The sequence below is a fragment of the Phascolarctos cinereus genome, unplaced genomic scaffold (assembly GCF_003287225.1).
Source record: "Phascolarctos cinereus isolate Bilbo 61053 unplaced genomic scaffold, phaCin_HiC Scaffold_3;HRSCAF=262, whole genome shotgun sequence".
Lineage (NCBI taxonomy): Eukaryota > Metazoa > Chordata > Mammalia > Diprotodontia > Phascolarctidae > Phascolarctos > Phascolarctos cinereus.
In genome coordinates, this window is record NW_027555736.1 from 122,463,702 (window position 1) to 122,486,701 (window position 23,000).

At 38.4% G+C, this 23,000-nt stretch overlaps 1 protein-coding gene and 1 long non-coding RNA gene across 2 annotated transcripts in view; one reads left to right on the forward strand and one right to left on the reverse strand.

Annotated features, from left to right (window-relative positions):
- AGBL1 (AGBL carboxypeptidase 1) overlaps nucleotides 1-23,000 on the reverse strand; it is a 910,143-nt gene that overhangs the window by 412,757 nt on the left and 474,386 nt on the right. The gene's annotated exons all lie outside the window — the stretch shown is intronic.
- Nucleotides 18,066-21,765, forward strand: LOC144456300 (uncharacterized). The gene is made up of 3 exons (XR_013485305.1): nucleotides 18,066-18,478; nucleotides 20,863-21,034; nucleotides 21,526-21,765. It is a non-coding gene; the product is annotated as an uncharacterized LOC144456300 (long non-coding RNA).

Below are 23,000 nucleotides of genomic sequence, written 5' to 3' on the forward strand. Positions count from 1 at the left end.
GCCAGCACCTGAGGCCCCAGCACATAAAGCCAGTGACCAGGTCTCAGGCCCCCAGGACAAGAAGCTTGGGTAAGTGCCCCCTGCATTCTAGCAGGAGAGCTCCACTTTAAAAAAAGAGTCAAGAAATAGGCAAACACCATGAGCAAAAAGCAGAAACAATGACCTTAGATTCTTATTATGGGAACAGGGAAGATCAAGGCATAAATTCAGAAAAGGACAACATTGTCAATATATCCACATCTGAAACCTCAAATGGGAATATGAACTGGTCTTGGAAGAGCTCAGCAAGGATTTTAAAAGTCAAATAAGAGAGGTAGAAGAAAAATTGGGAAAATAAATGAGAGGTATGTAAGACAGAGTTAATTGCTTGGAAAAGGAAGAACAAAAATTAACTGTAGAAAACAAGTCCTTAAAAAAAATACTATTGGCCAAATGGGAAAAAAGTACACTGAAGAAAAAAACTCCTTAGAAAGTAGAATTGGCCAAATGGAAAAGGAGGTACAAAATCTAATAGAAGAAAAGAATTCATTAAAAATTAGAATTGGGCAAGTGAAAGCTAACGACTCTATGAGAGATCAAGAATCAGTTAAATAGAAACAAAAGAATGAAAAAAATAGAAGAAAATTTAAAATACCTTATTGGTAAAACAATTGACCTAGAAAATAGATCCAGGAGAAACAGCTTAAAAATTATTGTTCTATCTGAAAACAATGATGAAAAAAAAAAGAGCCTGGACTACATCTTTCATGAAATCATCCAAGAAAACTGCCCTGCAGTCCTAGAACCAGAAGGTAAAATGTCACTGAAAGAATCCACCAATCACCTTGTGAAAGAGATCCCAAATTGAAAATGCCAAGAAATATTGTAGCCAAATTCCAAAGTTATCAGATCAAAGAGAAAATACTGCAAGTAGCCAGAAAGAAACAATTTAAATATCATGGAACCACAGTCAGGATTACACAGGACCTTGCAACTTCTACAGTAAAAGATCAGAGGGCATGGAATATGATATTCCATAAGGCAAACTATACTAGTGGGGAACCTCAACATCCCTCTCTCAGAACTAGATGAATTTAACCACAAATTAACAAGAAAGAAGTTAAGGAGAAGAATGGAATTTTAGAAAGTCTGAGAGGACCAGACTCCATGTGGTTGGGACATTTTATGCTCCTAAATTACTAGGAAGCCCAGTCAGAGAAGATGAGGTCAATCACGTCCAGGACTTTGTCCTAAGTATACATCATGTTTACGGTGAAGGGAGGGAGGAGAAGAGAGGAAAAGAAGCTGTGTCCTAGAAGATGAGGCCAAATCAGGCCCTAGGGGTAGCTTTTTCTTATCACATACACCTTTATTAAATAACCTCCCGTGGCTTTTTATTACCTCCAGAATGAAATTTAAAAAGAAAAACTATCTGGCTTTTAAAACCCTTAACAACCTAGTCCATTCCTACCTATCTAGTCTTCCTACACTTTATTCCCCTCCACATACTCCAGAATAAAGTCACACCCGGCTACTTGCTGTTCCTTTCCCATAACACTCCATCACATTTCTCCATTCATTTTCATTGGCTGCTACCCATGCTTAAAATATTTTTCCTCCCCATATCTGCCTTATAGCTTCCCTTGCTTCCCTCAAGAGTCAACTCAAATCCCATCTTCTCTAACATGCCTTTCAAAGACCTTTACTGCCCCATCTATGTCACCATCCCCTAACCCCTCCATTGCTAATGTCTTTTCTTTGATATTTTCTCTTTCAGTTTTATATACAAATCTTCTTCTAAGCTAAGTATTATGCTTCCAATTCTTTCCTTAAGAATTTCCTTTCTTGATTTTTCCTGTTTTTTAAACTCTTGCATCATTTTTCTAGTCAGACATGCAATCATTGTGTAAAATCCTCCCTCCTTTTTTTCCTGAGTCTCTACTTGCAGCTGTTACGGAGTTTCGGTTATTTATCTTTTCAGCTTTAATTCCTGAATTGGAGCTTGAGGTGGAGCTAGGTCTAACTCCTGCTATACTTTTGAGTGCAGAGATAGGCCATCCTTGGTCTTGATTTCTGACTAGCAAGCTATATGTTTTCCACTTCTACTTCTATTTGTGCTCAGCTTGTTGGAGAGACTATGTTTGCATTTGCCACTGGGCAAAACCACTCCATCTGATCCTTATCTAAATCTATTCCACTATGCTTCCTGACTCTGGATCCTCAGTTTCCTCATGTAACTTTAACTTAATATGCAATGCTATCTCACTCCGCCCTTCTTTTAGCTATCCTATTTTTTTAAATATAAAATTATTTATTTTTAGTTTTCAATATTTACTTCCACAAGATTTTGAGTTCCAAATTTTCACCCCATTTCACCCCTCCCCCACCCAAGATAACATGCATTCTGAATATCCCTTCCCCTAGTCTGTCCTCTCTTCTATCTCTCCCCTCCCCTCATCTTATCCCTTTCCCCTTCTATTTTCCTGTAGGGCAGGATAGACTTCTGTACCCCATTTCCTGTATTTCTTATTTCCCAGTAGCATGTGAAAACATTTTTTTAAACATAGGTTTTTAAAACTTTAGATTTCAAATTTTCTCCGTTCCTCCCTCCCTCCCCACCAACCCTCACTGAAAAGGCAAGCAACTCAATATACGTTATACATGTGCAGTTATGCAAAACACTACCATAGTGGACATGTTGTGAAAAACTAACTCTTTCCCTTAATCCTATCCTGCCCTCCCATTTCTTCTATTCTTTCTTTTGACCCTGTCCCTCCTCAGAAGTATTTGCTTCTGATTACCCCTTTCCCAATCTGCCCTCCTCTCTATCATCCCCTGCTCTCTTGTCCCCTTCTCCCCCTATTTTCCTGTAGGGTAAGACAGATTTCCATACCCAATTGAATGTGTATGTTATTCCCTCCTTAAGCCAAATCCTATGAGAATAAGATTCACTCATTCCCTCTCACCTTCCCCTTTCCCCTCCACTGTAAGAACTTTTCTTTTCTGTTTTTTTTGTGAGATAATTTACCCCATTCTACCTCTCCCTTTCCTTCTCCGAGTATAATCCTCTCTCATCTCTTAATTTTATTCTCCAGATTTGACCCCTTAATCTTCAGCTCACCCTGTGCCTTCTATCTATCTATAAATACATACATATAATTTTTTTCCTCCAACTACCCTAATACTGACAAAGGTCTCATGAGTTATAAATATCATCTTTCCATGCAGGAATGTAAACAGTTCAACTTAATAAGTCTCTTATGATTTCTCTTTCCTGTTTACCTCTTCATGTTCCACTTGAGTCTGTATTTGAAAGTCAAATTTTCTATTCAGCTCTGGTCTTTTCATCAAGAATGCTTGAAAGTCCTCTATTTCACTGAATGACCATTTTTTCCCCTGAAGGATTATACTCAGTTTTGCTGGGTAGGTGATTCTTGGTTGTAATCCTATCTCCTTTGCCCTCTGGAATATTATATTCCATGCCCTGCGGTCCTTTAATGTAGAAGCTGCTAAATCTTGTGTTATCCTGATTGTGTTTCCACAGTACTTGAATTGTTTCCTTCTGGCAGCTTGTAATATTTTCTCCTTGACCTGGGAACTCTGGAATTTGGCTACAATATTCCTAGGAGTTTTCCTTTGGGGATCTCTTTCAGGAGGAGATCTGTGGATTCTTTCAATTTCTATTTTGCCCTCTGGTTCTAATATATCAGGGCAGTTTTCCTTGATAATTTCTTGAAAGATGATGTCTAGGCTCTTTTTTTGATCATGGCTTTCAGATAGTCCAATAATTTTTAAATTCTCTCTCCTGGATCTATTTTCCAGGTCAGTTGTTTTTTCCAATGAGATATTTCACATTGTTTTCTAATTTTTCATTCTTTTGGATTTGTTTTACAGTGTCTTAATTTCTCATAAAGTCACTAGCTTCCAATTCCTCTATTCTAATTTATAAGGAAGTATTTTCTTCAGTAAGCTTTTGGACTTCCTTTTCCATTTGGCCAATTTTGCTTTTCAGGGCATTTTTCTACTCATTGGCTTTTTGGACTTCTTTTGCCATTTGGGTTAGGTTATTTTTTTAAGGTGTTATTTTCTTCAGTATTTTTTTGGGTCTCCTTTAGCAAGCTGTTGACTTGTTTTTCATGATTTTCTTGTACCATTCTCATTTCTCTTCCCAGTTTTTCCTCTACTCCCCTTACTTGCTTCTCAATATCCCTTTTGAGTTCTTCCAAGGCCTGGGACTGATTCATATTTTCCTTGGAGGCTTTGGATGTAGGAGCTTTCACTTTGTTGTCTTCTTCTGGTTGTATATTTTGATCTTCTTTTTCACCAAAGTAAGATAATATAGCCTGACTCTTTTTTGTGCTGCTTGCTCATGATCCCAGCCAATTACTTGAGTTTTAAACTCTTTGTTAAGGTAAGAGTCTGCTTCCAATGTGGAGAATGTGCTGTCCCAAGCTTCGGGGATTTGTACAGCTGTTTTCAGAGATACTTGTAGGGACCTGCAAATTTTCAGTTCTTCCAAAGTGGTATGAGAAGGGGTGGGGTATTTACTCCTTTCCTGGCCTGTGACCACAAGTACTCCTTTCTGTTCTGTAACTGTGAGGAGGGTTTTCTCTTCACAGCCACTACAAGCTCCACCATGCCAGTGCTCCTCCTTGCCCCAGGACCACTGCCCAAAACTGTGACCCAGATCCAAGCATGGTCAAAGAAAAAGATTCCTGCCTCAGCACTGGCAAAGAGATCCATGCAATCCCTCTCTTATCAGCCACTGAATTCCCCCTCAGTCTATGGGCCCAAAGCTCAGGAGGAAGCTGCCCCCTCCCAGGGCCACTCTCTTGGGGAATGGAGCTGAGATCTCGTTCTCCTCTCTCAGCATTGCAGAAACAGACTTTTCCCGCTGACTTTCTAATTGTCTTTGGCATTAGTGGATTGAGGAGTCTGGAAACCACCACAGCTGCCCGCGATTCAGTCCTTTGAGGCCTGCTCCAGTTTTGCTTCAGCCTGCGTGCCCATGCCACGCTGTGTTCCTGTCCCAGTCCAATACGATATACCTTTCTGATGAATCATCCAGGTTGTTTTGGGCTGGAAATTTGTTTTACACTGTCTTTTTGTGGGTTCTCCTGCTTTAGAATTTCTTTAGAGCCATTTTTACGAGTATTTGGAGGGGTTTGGGGAGAGCTCAAGCAAGTCACTGCTTTCACTCTGCCAATTTGGCTCTGCCCCCCCTTAGCTATCCTATTTCTTCTGAATAAGTAGGGCCATTCAGAGCCATGTTAAATTTTATTCTACCAAGTCTAATTTATACCTGTGAGGTCAAATTTATCAGCCTGTATTAGTTCTTGTAATGGCTGGTAGACTTATCTTGTTTTTGTTTTGTTTTTTAATTCTGTCATATCCAGGTACCTTCCTGAATGTGAATCACAGACTTTTTCACAGTTGAAAGGGGCCATGGCGACCATCTACTCTGTTCTATAGCAGAAATTATCTCCTCTCTAACCAAATTAGCAAATGATAATCCAATAATCCTCAAAGACTTTCACTGAGGGGGAACCTACTCTGACCTGAGATAACCCATTCCTCTTTTTAGATAGTTGTTAGGATGTTTCTGCTTAAGCCTATCTCTCTCTCTCTCTCTCTCTCTCTCTCTCTCTCTCTCTCTCTCTCTGTATATATATATATATATATATATATATATATATATATATATGTATATATACACATATATATGTATATGTATATTCACATACACATGTGTATGGATGTATACGTACTAATATATATATAGATATAAACATATATTCATACCTACATCTATATTTGCAGTTTCACCCATTCCTCCCAAAGATTCTCTCATAACAAAGATTTACATATTATCTTTTTTTTATAAACAAACCAAGACCATACAAATGGACATTCACATAAACTATTTAATGGCTAAATTTTAAGGTGCTTATGTGAGTGTCCCTCTGCCCTCATTAGAAAACTGAAGAATTAGACACTGATTTTTGTTAGCAAACTTAAGCACTGTATTATAAGTTACATATAAGCATCTGCCATTACTACCACATATCCTGTTCATGTATTTATTAATGTAATGCTAATTAGTGCTGTTAATGAGAGTTCTAACAGAAGGGTAATAAGGAGGATCCTGATGCAAATTGTTCTTCATCTGTTTTTTTTTTTCTTTTTGGCAATGAATTGATTAGAGCCTGAAATGAAGCAAATGTAATACCAGAAATACAGAAAGGAAACTACAGAAATGTTTTTTTTTTTCCCTCCCCTGTTTCCTGGGCATTCATTTCAGTGTAATGTGGATTTATTCAGCACTGAGCTAGGAAGTCAGTACAATAAAAATGACTAAATGCAAACATAAAAATTAAACCTTTGTACACTGGACCATGCTGGTTATTCTCTATCTCCATCCCTTCCATGATTCTTAATGGAAACAAACAGGTGTTGGCAATTGATTCAGAGACATTTCTTTTTTGTCTATGTTTGCATCTGGCTAGGTTTGTGTGCTAGGATTAGGTTGAATTACATAAAACTCAGCTATCTAGTGTTAGATATTCCCATAAACTGAAAAAATTGACAATCTATCTTTGCCTCTCAGCCTTGACTGTCTTCCTTCCCCCTTATTACCTATTTCTCCTCCCCTCTCTTTTCCTCACTTCCCCTTTCCCCTATCTCAATGTGAATGCCTTTTTCATTCTCACTTTCTGGAACCTCTGCATAGCCCTGGAAGGCTATACTTTCTGAATCTCTGCATGGAGATGAAACACTGCCTGCTATTTCACAAAGACTGACTGACCTACCTCAAGGTCATATCTACTTTGCTCTTCTTTTTTTTTTCTTTGTTTTACTGAAAGAGGTGTAGAATTTGGAAGATGTGATTTCATTGGTGAGATAGAACTCCCAATCTGTAAACTCTCTCCACAAATGCAGATCAGAAATTGGTCTGAAGCACACAGTCTTTGAAAATCCCCTGTGGGCATTAAGAATTTAATTGAATTGCATAATCAATCAACAAACACTTATTGAGTGCCTCTCTTTGGTCAAACAGGCTAAGCACTGGAGATACAAAGACAAAAGCTAAACAAATAGTTGGTGCCCTCAAAGGACTTACCTTCTAAGAAAGATTACAGCATGTACCTCTATAGGATAATAGAAATCATACAAATCAGATACAAGGTAACTTTGGAAGAAAAGACCCTAGCATCTGTGAGAAATAGGAAAGTCTCATAAAAGGTGGCACTTGAATAATCATGAAGAAAATCAGTGTTTCAAAAAAGATGTGAAGAAGGGGAGCATTCTAGGTTTGAGAGTCACCCAATGCAAACACACAGATATTGGAGATGGAGTATCATTTGTGAGGAACAGTATAACTAAATGTAGAATGTAGAGTCGGGTAATGTATAAGCAGACTGAACAGGTAGGAAATGGCTTAAAATGACAATGGAGTTTATACCTGGAGGTAAGAGGAAAGTAGAGGACTTCACTGAATAAGAGAGTGGTATGGCCACACCGGCCTTTAGGAGAATCACTTTGTGGCTGCAGGAAATGAGTGGAGATAATAGGCACTCATTCATATGCCAGCAATGTTATACTTAAGATTCCACAAGCTAGGCATCAACAATATGTGAACTGGCAATTACAAGAGCAGGTTGGTTTTCAAAGAGGCAGAGGAAGTGGAGACCAAATTGCCAACATTTGCTGGATTATGGAGAAAGCAGGTGAGTTCAGAAAAAAAAAAATACTTCTGCTTCATTGACTACACGAAAGCTTTTAACTGTATGGATCCCAACAAAGTGTGGCAAGTCTTCAAAGAGATGGGAGTACCAGATCATCCTACTTGTCTTCTGGGGAACCTGTATGCATGGCAAGAAGCAATAGTTAGAAATGAACTCAGAACAAGTGATTGGTTTAAGATTGGAAAAGAAGTATGACACAGCTGTATATTGTCACCTTAATCTAGCTTTTCTGTAGAGTATATTATTGGAAATGCCAGGCTGGACAAATCAAAATTCAGAATGCAGATTGCAGGGAGAAATATCAATAATCTTAGATATGCATATGATACTATTCTGATGGCAGAAAGTGAAAAAAAGAATTAAAAAGCCTTTTGATGAGACTGGAGGAGGAAGGTGTAAAAGCTAGCTTAAAGAGTAACATAAAAAAAAAAACCCTAGAATCTTGGTATATGGCCCCATTACTTCCTGGCAAATAGAGTGAGAAGACATGGAAGCGGTGTCAGATATTATATTCTTGGGTTCAAAGATCACTATAGATGGTGACTGCAGCCATAAAATTAAAAGATGTTTGCTCCTTGGAAGGAAAGCTATGTCAAATCTGGACAGCATACTAAAAAACAGAGACATCACCTTGCTGGCAAAGGTCCGTATAGTGAAAGCTATGGCTTTTCCAGTAGCAACATATCACTGTGAGTGTTGAACTATAAAGAAAGCTGAGTGCCACAGAAACAATACTTTCAAATTGTGGTTCTTGGACAGCAAGGGGATCGGATCAGTCAATACTTTAAAAAAATCATCTCAAACTACTTACTGGCAGGTCAAATACTGAAGTTGAAGCTTAAATATTTTGGCTACATAATGAAAAGATAGAATTAACTGGAAAAGGTCCTGATGCTGTAAAGATTGGAGGTAAAAGAAAAGGAGATAGAAGAGGATGAGACAAATAGTGTCATGGAAGAAATGAACATGAGCTTGGAAAGGCTTTGAGAGATAGTGGAAGATAGAAGGGCCTGGTGTGTTAGAGTCCATGAGGTCACAAAAAGCTGGAATTTATTGAATGACTAAACAACTAACACCTACCTTCCAGGGCTGTTGTGAGGATCAAATAAAATAATTAAGTGCTTAGTATACCTCCTGGCATATGATAAGCTCTTTATAAATGCTTCTTTCTTTCCTTTTTTTCCTTCCTTCCTTCCTTCCTTCCTTCCTTTCTTCCTTCCTTTCTTCCTTCCTTCCTTCCTTCCTTCCTTCTTCCTTCCTCCCTTCTTTCCTTCCTTCCTTCTTTCCTTTTTTCTTTTCTTCCTTCCTTCCTTCATTTCTTGGTCATATGTCTTACCAATGATTTAATTTCTTTCATCAATTAGAGATTGTTTAGGAAGTTAAATTTGAGAAGTGGGTAGCCTTTTTCCAGGTCCTGCAAATCATACCACAATATAAGGCCAGCTCTGTCTTTACAATAATAAATTGAAGACTAAAAAAATCAATTTTATAACACTCTTTAGTGGGAATTTGACAAGTCTAGTTTTACTAATGTGGATAGCATGAAGACTTCTCGATAGTCCTGGTTGAAGCTGCAGCATCATTTGGAGCCATAACAGAACATGATACTTAAGTCTGGCTTTTTAAATTTTGTGTGTGTGTCTGTGTGTCTGTGTGTGTCTGTGTCTGTGTCTGTGTCTGTGTGTCTGTGTGTGTCTGTGTGTGTGTGTGTGAGAGAGAGAGACAGAGACAGAGACAGAGACTGACTGCCTCTGAGGCAGCTGTAATATCCTATATCCTATGGTCAGTTCAGTTTATCACAGCTATGTTTTCCTTAATAAAAACAAAGAAGGTTGATGATAGTATTGGAGAGAAGGTGGGGGAAAGAGGGCTCTCCTGATGCCAGTTCAAATGAGCTATTTGAGAATTTCAGTTCCACTATTTACTAGCGATCTCATTATAAGGAAGTCACTTTAAAATCTCTGAACCTAAAATTTTCACCTGTAAAATAGGGGAAATAATATTCATATAGAGGAAAGTACTTTGCAAAGTCTTAAACAGCTACGTAGAAATGAATAGGATTAAGTTCAGAATGGGACATAGACAGGCTGGGCAGGTTTGTTACTATCATGCCAACTCCTATTGTGCCAGGCGCCAACTCCTAAAGAACGCTAGATAACAGTAAATATAAAGAGCACAAAAGGACCTATTGATATTTATTTGTATGAAGTGAAAGAAGATAAATTAAAGAACACATAGGAAAATGATACAATAGTAACTCACTGTTTCATAAACAATCCTCCTTTACTCTTTATATATTGAAATCATCTTGTTTATTGACATTTGTTAAGCTCAATTAAGAATAGAAAATTTAAATTTAAAAAAACCTAAAACACTATACGTGTATTGCAGCTAGCTGTTTTGTCAGATAGAGTGGAACAAGATTATGTAAGTAACAAAACAAAACATTCCTAGGGTACTTTCGATCCAATACCAGCAAGATCAGATCCCATTCACTAAATGTTGTTCTTAGATCTTTTTTGAATGAGGCCGATTCCATCTAATACATTAGTGATGTCATACACTTTTCCTCCCCTTACTTCCAATGTTGTTGCAACTTCATTTAAATCAAGGACTCCATCAGGAGCAGATTTGATGAGTTCTCATATATCTATGAGTTAAATAAACCAAAGATACATAATAATGAGGTTTTGCCACTCATAGTGCTTCAGCAGGCTCTCCATGAGGGCTGACAGCTGGGGGGTTTCAGCTTGTACACTCCAGGTTCCTCTAGCAGACCTTAGCATCCATGGTAGAGTCTTGATCCCTGGCCCTTAACACAGTGGCCTCCAGAAGTCTAGACATCGTCCCTAGCAGACTAAGTAAGTCAAGGGGCTCACTGTCCTCCTCCTCCTGTCTAGGCAGTCTTCCTAGATGACGTTCCTAGTGGCTTAGCCATACCAGATCTAAAGCTGTATTATAAAGCAGCAATCAGCAAAACTATTTGGTACCGGATAAGAAATAGAGTGGTGGATCCACGGAATAGGTTAGGTACACAAGACATAGTAGTCAATGACTACAGTAATCTACTGTCCAATAAACCCAAAGACTCCAGCTTCTGAGATAAGGACTCACTATTAGACAAAAACTGATGGGAAAACTGGAAAATAGCATAGCAGAAACTTGGCACAGACAAACATCTTATATCATATACCAAGATAAGGTCAAAATGGGTATGTGATTCAGATATAAAGACTGACATCATAAGCAAACTAAGAGAACAAGGAATAGTTTACCTATCAGATCTATGGAAAAAGGAAGAATTTATGACCAAAGAAGAGATGGAGAACATTGGGAAATACTAAATTGATACTTTTGATTAAATTAAAAAGTTTTTAGACAAAAAAACCAATGCAACCAAGATTAGAAGGGAAACAATTTTTATAGCCTGTGTCTCTGATAAAGGCCTCATTTCTAAAATGTATAGAGAACTGAGTCAAATTTACAAGAATACAAATCATTTACCAATTGATAAATGGTCAAAGGACATGAACAGACAGTTTTAAGATGAAGAAATTAAAGCTATCTATAGTCATTTGAAAAAATGTTCTAAAGCACTATTGATTACAGAAATGAAAATTACAACAACTCTGAGGTACCACCTCACACCTGTCAGGCTGGCTAATATTACCAAAAAAAAGGAAAATAATAAATTTGTGAGATGTAGGGAAATTGGAACACTAGCGCATTGTTGGTAGAGTTGTGAACTGATCCAACCATTCTGGAGGGCAATTTGGAACTATGTCCAAAGGGCTATAAAACTGTGCATACTCTTTAATCTAACAATAGCACTACTAGGTCTATATCCCAAAGACATCATGAAAGAGGGGAAAGGACCCGCATGTATAAAAATATTATATATATATATATATATATATATATATGTATACAAATTTTTAAAATTTATTTTTAGTTTTCAACATTCACTTCAACAAGATTTTGTGTTCCAAATTTTCTCCCCATCTCTGCCTCCTTCTACCCCAAGATGGCATACACTCTGAATACCCCTTCCCTTGATTTGCCTTTCCTTCTATCATCCCCCCTTTCTCTTATCCCCTTCCCCTTCAATTTTCATGTAGGGCAGGATACATTTCTATACCCATTAACTGTATGTCTTATTTCCCAGTTGCATGTAAAAACAATTTTTAATATTTGTTTTTAAAACTTTTGGTTCCAAATTTTCTCCCTTCCTCCCTCCCCACCCACCCTCATCAAGAAGGCAAGCAACTCAATACAGATTATACTTGTACAGTCATGCAAAACACTTCCATAATAGCAGTGTTGTGAAAAACTAACCATATTTCCCTTCATCCTACACACAGCCCATTTATTCTACTCTCTCCTTTGACCCTGTCCCTCCTGAAAAGTGTTTGTTTCTGATTGCCCCTTCCCCCAATTTTCCCTCCCCCCTATCATCCCCCACTCTCTTATCCCCTTCCCCCTATTTTCCTATAGGGCAAGACAGATTTCTATACCCAATTGAATTTGCATGCTATTCTCTCCTTAAGCCAAATGCAATGAGAGTAAGATTCATTCATTCCCTCTCACTGATTCCCTCTTCCCCTCAATGGTAAAAGTTTTTTCTTGTCTGTTTTATGTGAGATAATTTACCTCATTCTACCTCTCCCTTTCTCCTCTCAGTATAATCTTCTCTCACCCCTTAATTTTATTTTTTAGATATCATTCCTTCACATTCAACTCACCTTGTGCCCTCTGTCTATATATATTCCTTCCAACTACCCTAACACTGAGAAAGGTCTCATGAGTTACAAATATCATCTTTCCATGTAAGAATGCAAACAGTTCAACTTTAATAAGTCCCTTATGATTTCTTTTCCCTGTTTACCTTTTCATGCTTCTTTTGAGTCTTGTATTTGAAAGTCAAATTTTCTATTTGGCTCTGGTCTTTTCATCAAGAATGCTTGAAAATCCTCTATTTCACTAAATTTCTATTTCTTTCCCCTGAAGGATTATACTCAGTTTTGCTGTGTAGGTTATTCTTGGTTGTAATCCTATCTCCTTTGACCTCCAGAATACCATATTCCAAGCCCTCTGGTCCCTTAGTGTAGAAACTGCTAAATCTTGTGTTATACTGATTATGTTTCCACAGTACTTGAATTATTTTTTTTCTGGCTGCTTGTAGTATTTTCCCCTTGACCTGAGAACTCTGGAATTTGGGTATAATATTTCTAAGAGCTTTCCTTTGGTGATCTCTTTCAGGAGGTGATCAGTGGATTCTTTCCATTTCTATTTTACCCTCTGGTTCTAGAAGATCACAGAAGTTTTCCTTGATAATTTCTTGAAAGATGATGTCTAGGCTCTTTTTTTAATCATGGTTTTCAGGTAATACAATATTTTTAAAATTATCTTTCCTGGATCTATTTTCCAGGTCAGTTGTTTTTCCAATGAGATATTTCACATTGCCTTTTATTTTTTCATTCTTTTGTTTTTGTTTTATAGTTTCTTGATTTTTCATAAAGTCACTAGCTTCCATTTACTCCATTCTAATTTTTAAGCAAGTATTTTCTTCAGGGAGCTTTTGGGCTTCCTTTTTCATTTGGCCAATTCTGCCTTTTAAAGCATTCTTCTCCTCACTGGATTTTTGGACCTCTTTTGCCATTTGGGTTAGTCTATTTTTAAGGTGTTATTTTCTTCAGTATTTTGGGGGGTCTCCTTTAGTAAGCTGTTGACTTGTTTTTCATGATTTTCTTGCATGACTCTCATTTCTCTTCCCAGTTTTTCTTCTACCTATTTTACTTGCATTTCAAAATCCTTTTTTGAGTTCTTCCATGGCCTAGGACTGATTCATATTTTTCTTGGAGGCTTTGGATGTAGAAGCTTTGACTTTGTTGTCATCTTCTGGTTGTATGTTTTGATCTTCTTTGTCACCAAATTAAGATTCTATAGTCTGACTGTTTTTTGTCCTGTGTTCTCATATTCCCAGCAAGTTATTTGACTACTAAATTCTTTGTTAAGGTAGGGGTCTGCTTCCAGTATGGAGAATGTACTGTTCCAAGCTTCAGGGGTTTTGTGCAGCTGTTTCCAGAGATACTTCTAGGGATCTGTAAATTTTCAGTTCTCCCAAGGTGGTAAGATCAGGGTTGAGGTATTTACTCCTTTCCTGGCCTGTGCTCTGGTCTATGAGTGACCACAAGCTGTCCTTTCTGCTTTGGAGCTATGAAGAGGGTTCCCTCTTTACTGCTACCACAAGCTCCACCATGCCAGTGCTCCTCCTTGCCACAACTGTGACCCAGATCCAAGCATGGAAAAAGCAAGAGAATCCTGCCTCAGCAACAGCAAAGAGATCCCTTCAATTCCCTTCTGATCAGCCACTCAATCCCTCCTCTGTCTGTGGGCTGCACCGGGACTGGGTCCAGACAAAGCTCCTTTCTCACTGACCTTCTAAGTTGTCTTTGGCATTTGTGGGTCAAGAAATCTGGAAACCACCACAGCTGTCCTTTGAGTCTTTGCTTGTGTGACCCACCCTGAACTGTGCCCCTCTCCAAGCTGGTGAAACAAGCCTTTCCCATCAGCCATCCAGGTTGTCTTGGGCTGGAAATTTGTTTCACTCTGTCTTTTTGTGGATCTGCTGCTCTAGAATTTGTTCAGAGCCATTTTTAAAGGTATTTGGAGGGGTTTAGGGGAGAGTTCAAAGAAGTCACTGCTTTTATGCCACCATCTTGGCTCTGCCTGTACGTCTACAAAAATTTATAGCTGCTCTTTTTGTGGTGGCAAAGAATTGGAAATTGAGGGGATGCCCATAAATTGGGGAATGGCTGAACAAGTTGTGGTATATGAATGTAATGGAATACTATTATTCTATAAGAAATGATGAGCAGGCAAATTTCAGAAAAATCTGGAAAGACTTACATGAACTGATGCTGAGTGAAGTGAGCAGAACCTGGAGAACATTGTACATAGTAACAGCAATGTTGTGCAAATATCAACTTTGAGAGACTTAGCTCTTCTCATCAATACAATGATCTAAGACAATTCCAAGGGACTCAAGATGGAAAATACTATCCATATCCATAGAATGAACTATGGATTCTGAATGCACATTAAAGCATAGTATTTTCTTTTTTGTTTTATTTTATTTTTTTCTTTCTCATGGTTTTCCGCTGCTGTTCTCGTTCTTCTTTTACAACATGACTAATGTGGAAATAGGTTTAATATGATTGAATAGGCATGGCCTATATCAGATTGCATGTCATCTTGGGGAGGAAATTTGGAACTCAAAATCTTATAAAAATGAATGTTAAAAATTAAAAAATAAATGTTAAAATCATTTTTTAAAAAAGATCTACTTTCTCACAGATTATGACAATAATTAACATCTCTTCTTATTTAGGTCATATTTATGAAATGCTTCCTTGTTAATATTCTATCTTTATCATTTCTTCTGTGTATAGGAAATAACTTTCCCATATCAAATTAATATTGAACATTGAGTACCTTTTAAGTGTCTCTGTTTTGAAAAGACTCTAGACATGAAGCAAAATCTAAGCTATATGTAATTTTTCTTCTGGGAACCAGGACTGGGGCTGTAATAAGCAATGATTGAGAGCAAACAGAGCCTAATCCCTATTCTTTTAGGATAAATTCCATTAGGACTGAACTGGTCTAGATCATAATAAGTGTCCAAAACAGAGAAACTCCTTAGTAGAGAAGAGAAAGGAATAAGTACCCCAACTCCTTAGCCTCAACAATGATTATTAATACACTTTTAAAAATCATCTTCCTTGTACAATATATTATGCCAATTTTCATGTATCAGAAGTTCTCTTTTAATTAGAAGAATGACTGGAACTTTGGATCTTCTGAAATAATTGCATTCAAAGTAAAAGAAGCTACTATACAGTGGAATCAACAATGGATAAAAGTCAGAGTACTTGGGCTCTGCACCTGTTACAGTCACTTAATATGGTAGAAACCTGGACAAATTATTTAACTTTAGGTTGCCTCCATTTTTCATCCTCAAAATGAAAGAACTGGACTAGATTAACCTTAAGATGCTTTTCACTACTAGAATTATGTGGCTTTATGATTCATTAGAGAGAATTCAGGAAGGGCAGTTCTTCAATCTGATTAGATATAGAAAGAGAACAGAGATCCTTATTCCATTTGGTTCCTTTCCACTAGAATTTATCATTCTCATTTTTATGGTTATTTTCAGGTCTAGAACGACAATTTCATCCACATAGGGGACTTCCAGTGTGGCAGCACCCTGCACTGATAGAGATTAGCAATCATCTATAACATCATCTTAAACAGATTATTTAATTTGCACACAACCGAACAGCCAGTTTGTGTCATAGGCAGGATTTGAGCCCTGGTCATCAGGTCCCACAGATTCAATTAGTATATTTATGAAAATGCATCCAAAATCTATCCATCCTATAATTCCCTCCTAAACTCCAATAGCACATTTCTGCCTATCTGCTTGGCATTTACAGCTGGATATCTGATAGGAATCTCGAATTAACATGTTCATTATCCTTCACACAAGACCTGTCCCTCCTCCCAATTTCCCAATTTACATCAAGTGCATTACCATTTTTCCAATGCTCCAAGTTTTCCACATAGAAATCATCTTTGACTCTTCACCTTCCATCACTCTCATGTAATGTTCATTCAATTGACAAGTCACATCTACTTGAACTGAAACAACTCTTTAATTTATAACCTTATCTCAATTCATAAGATGCTACATTAGTCCAGGCAGTCATCATCTCTCAACTTGACTACTACAAACGTGGAACAAATTCTAGAGCTAATACCCCATGTCCCACTTGTACTGGTAGGTTGTTTCCCTAAAGAATGGTAACTACTCCTTTCATAATCTGAGAAGCTGAGGAATGTCTTTTCTAGTTCTGTAGCTCATGAGTTCTCACTGGTCTGCTCCTCAGTTGATTATCAATTGATATCAGTTATTCAGCCAGACTTTATCAGCTTTTAGAAAGTGAGATTTACTAAAGTTGTATAGTAAGAAGAGTTGGTACAAAATATACTCTCCCCCCCCCAAAAGAAAGCATAAGACTCTTTCACATGTACATACATAGTCCAGGGAGATATAAGCTCAAGCTTAGAATGCATATAACAAAATGTGGAACTCATAGATCTTCAAAGTCCATTTGTTGGAGTCCTCAAGATATTTCCCTTCAGTACAGCACAGCCTTCTTTTAGACTCTTTATATAGTCCTAAAGCTGTCTTTCCTTAATATGTGAAGTTTGTTCTTGGTTGCAGATGCAGACCATGTTGTCAGCTCCTGGGACACCATTAGAATTCCTATGAGAAGCCTAATTCTCCAACCCTTCAAAGTTCAAAGGTCATTCTCTGGTCCAGGAGGAGGTGAGGAGGCAAAATCTATATTCTACCCCTTCATTCCTTCTCAAGCACTTGACTAGAATAGATTTTTTTTTCCTATAAACTTCTAGACAAGTGAATTCTTGGTTTCTGTATTTGTGGAACATCATCCATTTCATCCATTGGCTTTGAAGTGCTTCTCACATCCAGTATAATGCCTTTGATTGGTTTATTCAAAAGAGGTGTTCTCATCTACTTAAGGCATGAACTACTTTAAGTGGCATCACCTGAGATTGGTTGACTCCACTGACCTCACTCTCAGAAGATAGATAGCCTAATTTTTTTTCTTCTTAAGGCAAATCTCTCCCCTCTCTAAAATGTCCTCCATATAGCTGTCAAAGTACAAGTCAGACTATGTCACTCTTCTGCTCAATAATGTTAAATGGCTTCCCAACTGTAGAACAAACTTTAAATTTGTTCATTTAACACCTAAAGTCCCTCAAAATCTGGCTCTAACATATATTTCCTAGCAAATTATGTTAGCCACCCTCATGAGTTCTACACTCTAGCCAAACTAGCCTGCTTCTTGTTCCCAATTTGGAGCATTTAGCCTCTTACAATTGTACCTCTGCAAAATCTGTCCCACAGACTTTAAATACTATCTGTATCCACTTCTGGCTCTTGCAACCCCAAACTCCATTCAAAGCTCATGACAACTGTCATCTCCTTGAAGAAGTATTTCCTGATTATCCTAGTTGTTAGTGCTTCTCCACTGAGCTCCACTGCCTTCTCTTATGTTTACTTTGTATCTGATTGCTTTTGGAGAAGTCTTATTACCCACAGACACAATGGAAAGATAAGAGTAATAATTGGCTCTGCTGAAATGTTGTATGTCACAACTTTTGTTGCAATTCCAATTTATCCTGCAAAAACTTTGTTTGTACATGAAATGGAAATTGGAAATTCCCCTTTAAATTAATAAGATCACTCAAATAAATAGGTTCAGTTCAAATCTCGGTCATGACCGTTCCATATCTCCTGAGTGTTCTTGGCCTAGCATTCCAGGAACTAGCCATTCCTAGGTCACGTTGACATGGAGGATTGGCTCCTCTCCTTGTGAGACGTGATGTTATTAAAAAACAAAATACCAAGCCTCAGGCGGATGGGAGCGTGGCTAAGGTCAGATGTGTATTGGACAAACCATGAATAGCGCAAGTATCAAAAAGGGGTTCTTGGCCCCAAGCCTTCTTTGTTTAGAACAATATAAAAACACTGCGTCCTGTAAGCCCACTGAGCCTCACCCGCGGGAAGGACGCTTCGCCCGGGAAAATCTTTACACAATTCAAGTTTGTACAGGCTGCAACGGGGCTCCCAGCCGTTGATTGACTTTGGAGGTTCCCTTGAATTGGTGATGTATTCTCTTCCATTACCGACTCTCTTGATCGGTGCTATATTATTGATTGTTCTTATTATTTATGCTTTCTATGCAAATTCAAACTATCTGTGCTTTGCTTCTTCTAAATAAATTATCTATTTCCTATTATTTTCTGGTGCATTGGAGAGTGTCATTTATAGGAGCGAATCCGAACCTCACTAAATCCTATTAATACAAAATTGGCGTCACGAACAGGATTCGCTGTATAAATGCCTTTCTTTAAGAGAAATGTTGAGCCCCGGGCTCCGGTAGAGGTCCCCGGTTGGGAGGACCCTCCGTTTTCCTCGCTCGCAAAAACCTGGTCACAGTGTACAGGACCTAGTGAGGATTGGGGGTGTTGGGGGTTCTCGTTTGGGGTGCGACGGATGGGCCGGTTGCCAGCAGGGATAATGGGGGATACGACCAGTACATCATTTCCCTCCCTTTTGGGTTGTTTGCAGCCAGACAGCCAAAGGCTGCAGCAGGACTCTGAAAAGTTGCCTTCATTCTCCCCCTCTCCCTCCCCAGGTAACAGCAGCTTCAAAGCAGTGCGTGGATGGGAGAGGGAAAGAGAGAAGAATACTTTATTACTTAGGTTATATGGTTGGTAGAGGGCAAGTTGGGAAGGATTGTTGAAGTGTTAGGTCAGAATTAGAAAGGAATGAGATATGTACAGGTTTTAAGGGGATTTTAAATCATTAGAAAGAAAGGCAAGGAAGTTTAAGCATGTAGGAGAGAGGAGTGTGTGTAGAAAATTTGAAGGGTGAGTAAAAGGAAAGTGCATGCTGTAATCGCCGCAGCAAATATGAATTGGGACCCTGATACTTGGGAAGGTGATATTTGGGATGAAGATGATGATAGGTGGGGGGAAGTAATAGAGGAAGATGTTCCGGATGTTGTAGACGGGGAAGCTCGGCCGATAGATAGGAGAAAAGCCGAAAAGGAGGGAACTAACCCACCCCGGGTGACTGAAATCACGGAAGATTACTCCCAAAGAGAAATTACTGATTTGCTTAGTAGGTTTTCACAGCGATCAGGAGAGCCTGCAATCTCCTGGCTTGTAAGATTAAGTGATGGGGGAGCTGGAGGAGTGTGGCTAGACCCCAAGGATTGTCTAAAATTTTTGAGTTTGACCTCTATATTTTAATACAGGCAGAGAATAAAGAGGTGGTAGAGAAAAGATTAACTCAACTAATAGAACATATGAAGGAGAAGGGATGGGAGATTAATCCTGATAAAATTCAAGGTCCAGCTCAAAGTGTGAAGTTTTTAGGAATAATTTGGAATAAGGGTCATAGAGAAATCCTCCCCAAGCCAAGCAAAAAATATTAGATTTTTCACCTCCTAGGGACAAAAGAGAAGCTCAAAAGTTCGTTGGGTTGTTTGGTTTCTGAGAATCACATTCCTCATTTAGGTCAGATTTTGAAGCCATTGTATAAAGTTACCCGGAAAAAGTATGCATTTGAATGGGGGGAAACAGAATCGAAAGCCTTTGAGGAAGCCAAAATAGCTATTCAAACTGCCCTGGATCTTTGGCCTGTACAGCCAGGGCCGATGGAATTGCAAGTTACAGTTTTGCATGGATATGCTGATTGGAGTTTATGGCAAAAACAACAGGGCAGGAATGTTCCTTTAGGATTTTGGTCGCGGAAACTGCCACCTGCTGGCCAAAATTATACTCCTTTTGAACAACAATTATTGGCTGCATATTGGGCCCTGGTAGAGACAGAACATTTAACTTTAAACCATGAAGTTGTATTGAGGCCAGCCATACCCATTATGAGTTGGATTATGGGGACCCCCGCCTCACATAAAATAGGACATGCCCAAGAATCATCAATTATTAAATGGAAATGGTATTTGCAAAATAGAGTCAAGACAGGCAGATCGGGTATTTCCACCTTGCATGAAAAGGTATTAGAATTACCAAAACATTCAAATGATATTGATATACCACCAAAGTCTTATGATCAATCACCTGTTTCTTGGAATAATGGATATGATTCTCTAACCCCCGAGCAGAAGAAGCATGCTTGGTTTACTGATGGCTCGGCTAAATATATAGGATCTAAGCGATGTTGGAAAGCTGTAGCCTATAACCCTTCATGCAATACTATTTTGGAAAGCTCTGGTGAAGGCCAGAGTAGCCAATGGGCCGAATTAGTGGCTGTCTATCAAGTAATTCAAAAGGAACAAGGTGGCCAATGTTATATATATATATACTGATTCCTGGGCCGTAGCCAATGGCCTAGCAGTTTGGATGCCAATTTGGAAGAAACACGAATGGAAAATTAGAGACAAAGATGTGTGGGGAAAAGAATTATGGGAACAAATATGGGAATGGTGTCAATGTACTAATGTATCTGTATTTCATGTAGATGCCCATGTGAATCAAGATTCTGTGGAACGTGAGTATAATGCCCGTGCTGATGAATTATCCAAACTTCAAGGAAAAGCTTTAAAGGTCACCCCCAGAGAGGAAAATGAAACACAATTAGGAAAATGGGTCCATATCACCGCAGGACATCTTGGCGCTCTTGCATCTTACAGGTGGGCATTAGACAGAGGGATTAACATACCTCTGGATCTATTTAAGCAAATAGTACAAAACTGCATACAATGTCAATTATTTGCTCATCGGCCTGTGCCGAAGAAAATCACTGGAGAATTGGCTAGAGGGTCTTTACCTGCTCAAATTTGGCAAATAGACTATATTGGACCATTACCTGTTAGTCAGGGGTGTCAATATGCCTGCACTTGTGTGGACACCTACTCTGGGGTATTAGTTGCCTGCCCCTATAAACGGGCTACCCAGAAAAACACTTGTAAAACCCTAGATATTATTTCTCTTTATTATGGGACCCCCCTACAAATACAGAGTGATAATGGTACTAAAGTTTGGATAAAGAAGCATCAATCTGATAGACCAAGGCCAGCTGAGCTCATAGCACAAGGAAACACTAATACTGCCATAGTAGTATACCCTGGTGATGATAAATGGTATCATGTCCCACTAACCCAAATGTTTTTACGATATTAAGTGTTTTACAGTGTTTGCCTGCTATACGCTAACTATGGCATGAACTCCAGGTATTCCAGTGGGGAATCCTCAGCAAGGACCGTGTACTGATTCCATCTACGCTGGTGAAAACAACACCCACATCATGAATTGGTCATACCCATTCAACGTAGAAGTTTGGGACGCCCCTTTATTTCCCCTAATGAGAATCAATTTAACTAGTTTTAACCTAACTGTAACCGCAGCAAATGGCACTAATATTTCTGTATCTTACAGACTGGCCACCTAGTCCTTATTTTCCTAAGAGCACATTCATATAATTGGACTCTTGTAAACTTAACACGGACTTTTACTATTGCTACATCAAATGAAAGTAACACTGGAAATAACAATTATTTTTATTGTCGTAACACCTCCAATGGGCTGTATGAAGAATATCTAAACCAATTAGTATGGGTTGTACCTGTGACTCCGAAACCTCCTGGAATAATTCGTGTCCCCGCTCATGTACTAACACCTCTATCTTGCAACACAAAATAGTGTTTCATTATAATGTAACTTTTCCCTCTTTAGAAAGTTGTGTCAGGAAAAAAAGAGCTTGGTATGATACATTACTTGGTGGTGCAGGAACTGGTTTGGGTATAGTTAATTCTATAGACCTTGAGACCTTGGCTAGCAGACTGCGCAGTGCTGGACAAGATGTTTCTCAAGCTTTGACTGTGAATGCCCAATGGTTACCCACAACGATCCTGCCACACCAAAATACATTACAATATCAAGGCCAATTTTTACAAGTCTTTAATAATAGCATCCTCGTTAATTTACACCTTATGAAAAACATTGGTGTTTTATTTAATTGGACTAAATGTTCCTTGCAAAACTTATATACCCTCATACAGAAGGAAAATGCCCAAAGATTACTACAGGAAGGTAACTCTCACATATGGAACGATATACTTGACTTGTCAGATGTATGGAAAAAGCAAAAACCTGAGAATGCTAGATGCACTCCACTTTGGTGCGCTGGAACTATTATACTCTACCAAGTTAAAACTTGGACTGTTATGTGTCAATTTCATGTAATACCTTTTGTCTTACATAAATACTTTGCTTTACCTTATATCTATGGAAACTATATAGATTGGTATAATGTAACTCATACTCTGTCTGATTGTGTTGTAACTAATGGAGGGATTGTTTGTGGGATGATGACTCGGCAGATGGAACCCTGCCTTCTCTCACATTCATCCAATTTGTGTGATCTAACTTTATACCCAGTGAGTAACTTTTCTATGATATATGAAGTATCTACTCAATATGTTTGTATAGCCTCTAATAATCACTCTGACCTTCTATCTGTAGATGTTACTACTGTTCCATTTTCTGGTTGCTTATCCAATGTATCTTTCCTACGCTGGCAAGGAAATGATTTTTACTTTCCACCAGACACTAACCTAGTTAAAAATTTTGCTTGGGTACCCCAATCTTTGCCTCTAC